Source organism: Ictidomys tridecemlineatus, chromosome 2 (genome assembly GCF_052094955.1).
Source record: "Ictidomys tridecemlineatus isolate mIctTri1 chromosome 2, mIctTri1.hap1, whole genome shotgun sequence".
Classification (NCBI taxonomy): Eukaryota; Metazoa; Chordata; class Mammalia; order Rodentia; family Sciuridae; genus Ictidomys; species Ictidomys tridecemlineatus.
The window spans coordinates 94,108,772-94,114,767 of NC_135478.1; positions in this window are offsets into that span (position 1 = coordinate 94,108,772).

Here is a 5,996-nt window from a genome sequence, read left to right on the forward strand (position 1 = left end):
CCCCAGCCCTACTTAAACTTTTTTTTATGCGTGTTTGTTTTTATGGTGTTGGTGACTGAACCCAGGGCACTCTGCCACCGACCAACCTACTCAGCACTGCTTAACCTTTCAAATACAACCTTGCCCCCGATACAAACTTGCTCATCTGCATTTTCTGACATTCCTACAAGTATTGTGCATTAATTGCCCAGAAAAAAGCACCAAATATTTCCATCACAGAGACAGACATAAAAGACATAATCTGTTATTTTGATAATTCTCATTACTTCCAAGTGGCAGGTGGTGGCACACATCTATAATCTGGGAAGCTGAGCCAGAGGATATTTCTGTGGGTGTGTGATACTGGGGGTTGAACCCAGGGCCTTAGGCTTAGGAGGCAAGCACTCAACCAACTGAAATATATCTTCAGCCCTGAGGCAGGAGGATTTTAAGTTGGAGACCAACCTGGGCAATTTGGCCTAGACCCTGTCTCAAAAAAAAAAAAAAAAAAAAAAAAGGGCTGGGGATATAGCTCAAATAATATAAACAAATAAATAATAAAACTGTCATTACTGCTTCCTATCACATTTCCTGAGCCCTATGATGGTCTCACAAATAGAGCGATTACATTTTACCACATTTATCTCTTAAAAGTATTACTTTGTTAAAGGCAAACATTTAAATTATATCACACATGGGCTGGGGATGTGGCGAGCCCCAGCACCACATACCAACAAAGATGTTGTGTCTGCTGAGAACTAAAAAATAAATATTAAAAATTCTCTCTCTCTCAAAAAAAAATTGTATCACACAAAAAAGATAACGCTAAGTTTTATCACAAAAAGATGACTTGGAAACTATTTTGTAATTTTAGAAAGAATAAAATTATTTTTGAAAATTTCCCCCTGGGTAGAGTGGTTGTCTAGCATACACAAGGTCCTGGGTTCCGTCCCCAGCACCCTAGAATACCAGATCAAACAAAAATACAAGAGCTGGGAGGAGCTAGGAGAGCAAGGAGAGAGGATGGGTAATGGGTACAGAAGGGCAATTAGATAGGAGCAGTAATATCTAATGATCTACAGCGCAGTTGGGCAACTGTGTTTGATAACTGTGGTTTAACTGTATATTTCAAAATAGCTGCGAGAGAGGATTTTGAATGTTCCCAGAGAAAGAAATGATAAATGTTTGAGATGATGGATACACCAATGGCCCTGTGCTGATCATCACACATTGTATATACTGTGTTGAAATATCACGGTGTATTCCATAAATATGTGTACATATATATATATTTTTGTGTGTGGGGGGGGTACTGGGGATTGAAACCAGGAGTTACACCCCCAGCTCCCAAAGGAAAAGAACAGAAAGTGTTGTGGGTAAAATGCAGTGGTAGATCCATATGCTTACTAGCAGAGGCAGACCCTGGATTCCATCCCCAGCACCCTCTAAAAAATATATATGAATTTGAAGGAATTTTTATAACTGAGCTGGGGTTGTATAGCACTCGTCTGGCATGTGTGAGGCATTGGATTTGATCCTCAGCACCACATAAAAATAAATAAATAAAATAAAGGTATTGTATCTATCTACAACTAAAAAAACAAATCTAAAAAAAAGGACTTTGGGACTGGGGTTGGTGCTCAGTGGTAGAGCACTCACCTGCATGTGTGGGGCCCTGGGTTCGATCCCCAGCACCACACAAAACTAAATAAATAAAATAAAGGTATTGTGTCCAATTACAACTAAACATATATACATATGTACACATATAGACTTTCAGCACATCAAACCTGCATTTTCACGGACTTTTGCTTGGGATGATAATGGTTTAATTTTTTTGTGCAAGGCTGGGACTGTAGCTTAATGGTGGAGCACTTGCCTAGCAAGTGTGAGGCATTTGATCCCTTGGCACCACACAAAAATATAAACAAATAAAATAAAGGTATCGTGTCCATCTACAACTAAAAAACTAACAAAATAAAGGCATGCTGTCCATTTACAACTATAAAAAAAAAGTTTCTTTGGGCTAGAATACTTGCCTAGCATATGTGAGGCCTTGGGTTCTGTCCCCAGCACAAGAGGGAAAAGTAGTTAGTAGTACACTCTGTTTTATTTTCTTCCATTATATTGTATAAACTTAATTATCTTTTGCACTCCTGGGGATTGAATCCAGGGCCTGGCACATGCTCTCTACCCACTGAGCTGCATCCTCAACCTCCATAATATTATATAAAGGATTAGCTTCCAGAAGGTATACAGAACATCCTAGAACTCAAGAAGAAAAAAAACCCCACACCACAACATGGTTGGATCTCATGAAGCTGAATGACGGAGGCCAACCACCAAAGTCATACTGTGTGACCTATTTACATAAAGTTCAAATGCAGGCAAGATGACACCCCTAAAATTCAGGAGGGACATAGTGAAGGGGAGGGACAAAGGGAGGCTTTCTGGGGAGCTAGTGATGTTCATGTTTTATTTATTTTTAATTTTTTTTTTTTTTTACTGGGAATCAGAACCAGTATTGATGGATATGCTGGATGTGGTGGATATGCTGGATATAGATATGCAGTATATGCTCAATCACTGAGTGAAATCCCACCCCCCCACCCCTTTTTCAAATTTCATTTTTAGATAGGGTCTAGCCCTCCATTGGTGAGGCTGGCCTCTGATTTGCATTTCTCCTGTCTTGGCCTCCAGAGCCTCTGGGATTACAGCATGAGAGGGGCTCAGATTGACTGGAGTTTTTATACCATGGAACAAGGCCTCGAGGTGGGAGGTCCATGGTGACTAGCTATGGGAGGACGAGGGAGGGGAAAGCTGTGAACTATGGCCTGTCTTGCCATGTAGAGAAAGTTATCTCAGGAGGAAGAGGCAGAATAGGGCTAGTCTGTGGCAAAGTCCATCAGGAGGACTCCTGGAATTGGACAAGTGAGTCCCTTCCTGAGTTGGGCTCTGAAGCAGCCAGCCCCTCCCTGCCTTGCTTTTATTCTTTCCCAAGTTTTTCTGATCCGAGTGATCAGTAAAGTCATGTGGCTTATTTTGCCATGGTATTTCCTGGACTTCTTCAAATGCACACAAAATCCTCCCGGTGTGTTTCATTGACATGGCTCTTAAGCCTCTAACACCAATCATCCCACCATCCCGCAAACTTCCATGCCATTTATGTATAGCGGAAGCTGGATGGTTGCCTGTGGAGGGTTCCCCCTTCTGTGTTCTTCTGCTTTCCCTCCATCCCCCTGTAAGGGTCCTGCGAACGTTGGAGGAAGAGACCACCAAGAGACCGACTCATGCAAACGCTGAGGGCTCCGTGCTCACTCAAGAAGGGAGAGCAGCCCAGAGCCCAGAGCAGGGGTTCAGCAGTGCTTAAGTACACTTTTTGGGGAGGGCGGGGACTTTACATATATTACAGTCTCCTTTAACAAATCACCATACACCGTGGGAAAATCAAACAACAATTCTTAGACTTGATTAGTACATTCATTGGTGGGAACAGGTTGGGCTGGAGTGATAGGTCATTCCTAAGGAGGGGGTTACATTCAAACTGATTGGTTCGGGCCCTGAATGCCTACGTGCCAAGCTGCACAGGGTCCTAGGCTATTAATCAACTAAATGGTCAGTGGGGCATTATCTTAACTGCCTCAGGAATTTCAGGTTCTGTGTGCAGTTCAGAAACTTTACAATACCTAGTCCTTTACATTTCAACTCAGGCTTAGAAGCAGCTTTACAATGCCTGGTCCTTTACATTTTAACTCAGGCTTTGCAGCTTAGAAACTTTACCCTTTCATTCGTAGTTCCTAGTTCCTATAAACTCAGTCCCTAGAGGCCTCTAGGTCCCGGTTCAGCACGTCTTAGAGTGGATCCTAGTTGGTGCTGGTGCTTCCTGACCCCAGGGCCGAACCAAGTCTTGACCTGACCCCTCCTTTCCAGGCCCCTCCAACCTTCACCTCTTGGGTTGAGTCTCTTCCGATGATGCTCATGGTCAGAACCCATTATTTCAAATGAAGGAGTGCTAAGAGATTTTCCAGTTCTCACACTTCCTCCTTGTGTATGGGTTGCACCTTTCTTTTTCTTTTTCTTTTTTTTTTTGTAGCATTAGGACCAAGGATTTATTCCATAATATAATCTGCAACATTTGATACAAGCTACCAAAAAATAGAGGAGGGAGGAAGGGGAAGGGAGAAAGCCAAAATACAGCTGTGGCAATTACTTACAGAGCAGTTCTCTTTTCTACATCACTAGTTCATCAGTAACACTAGAAACTAGACATTTGCTTTCTGTACATCAACCAAATGCTAAAGCACCAACACGCTGTTCAGGAGTTTGTTTTGTTTTAATTCCAGCCACTGAAACCAACATAGAAGTTATTGCTCAGATAAATAAACCTAGTCTACCAGAAAAAAAGAAAAGTGGATAAAGAAAGGAAGAAGCAAACAAAAATCTCCAAAGTGGAAAAACTTAAAATCCCCAATGTGGTAACAGAGTAAACAAGAGAGGGATTCCTCAAATGAGGATTTACTGGAATTTCTGGTGCCCCTCTGGGCACTGAAACTGAGTTGGGTCTTAATCCAGTAAATCCTAGACAGAGGTACTGAAGCCAGATTTAAAATTAGGTAGTCAGTGTAGTTAGGTAAATCGGGCCTAATACCGAGTGAAATCTAAAATGGAGGCCATGCTGAGAACGCAGGGAAACGCAGGACAACTCATGGAATGTTAATGAAGTCCTGAGAAAAGCCCTAGGCCCAAAGTCCGTCCCAAAGGAATGTTAATGGAGCCCAGGAAACAGCCCCTAACAGATTTGGAGATAGCCCATCCCAAAGAAGTGTTAATGAAGTCCTTCCTGCCCAGATTACTTCTTTGGCCCACCTGTGTCCCAGCCCTCGGGCCTTCCAACCTACATTCCATCACTGAAAGAACTATAAAAAGGGGAGACAACCACACTTCCACGGATTCCACCTCTTGGGTCCCCTTCTTCCTCCGGGAGAAGTCTTTTCTGCTGTCCTTTAATAAACTTCTAATTTCCACTCTGACCTTGCCTTGGAGTGCTTCTCTGGTGTTATTGGGGAAGCAAGGACTCGTCACCGGTCAACAGCGGTAACAGTACAATTTCAATGCTGTACGTGAAAAGGTGCAAGCTTCAAGGCCTTCCAAATTGGTGGAAACCCTTGCAAAAAACAGCGTTTCAAACCTCAACAACCTCAAACAGCTCATAAGGAAAAAAAAAAATACAAAAGGTGTTAAAATTTTTTTTAGTTGTTTTTTTCTTTTTTTCAAAGAGTTCTGGAAAAATGGTCCCATGAGGAATAGAAATAGCACCATGTACAGACTGGCTTGAACACCACTCCTGAATCTTTGCTGAGATTTGAGGAAATCTTCTTGATTGGAGTCCTGAATTACATTAAGTGGGGGTGTTTGTTTTGTTTTTACTTTCTGCTTGGTGCATCCTTCCCATATAGCGATGTAGTCTGTTGGGCTGCACATCTGTGTGCTGCACTTTTCTATAGAGAACCTTCCTTCTCCACTATTTTGTGACTCTGAATGCAGTTCATCCCATAAGGGCAAGAGGATTGAATGAACTGATGCTCCCAGGGGTCAGTGTTTGGGTACCATGATAGAAAACGCAGGGAGAGGGGTGGGGTTGTGGCTCAGTGGTAGAGCGCTTGCCTAGCACTTGTGAGACACTGGGTTCAATCCTCAGCACCACATATAAGTAAATAAAAAATATACAAAAATAAGTAAATAAAAAAAGAAACAAAAATAAGTAATTAAAAAAATTTTAAAAATACAGGGAGACATATACATATGTTGTTCGTGTTCTCCAATGAATTGGAGCCGTTACATTATTGGGCTGTCGCAAGTTTTGCAGACATGGGTTACTTTTTGCAGTAAAGTTAGAAACACATTTTTTTTTCCCTCCCAAAGACTAGGAAGGGCCCTGCAGACGGCGCAGGACCCTCTAGGACGGAGGGCGGGGCTTCATGGTGGGCGGGGCCCTTGGTGGGCGGGGCCGGGCCTGC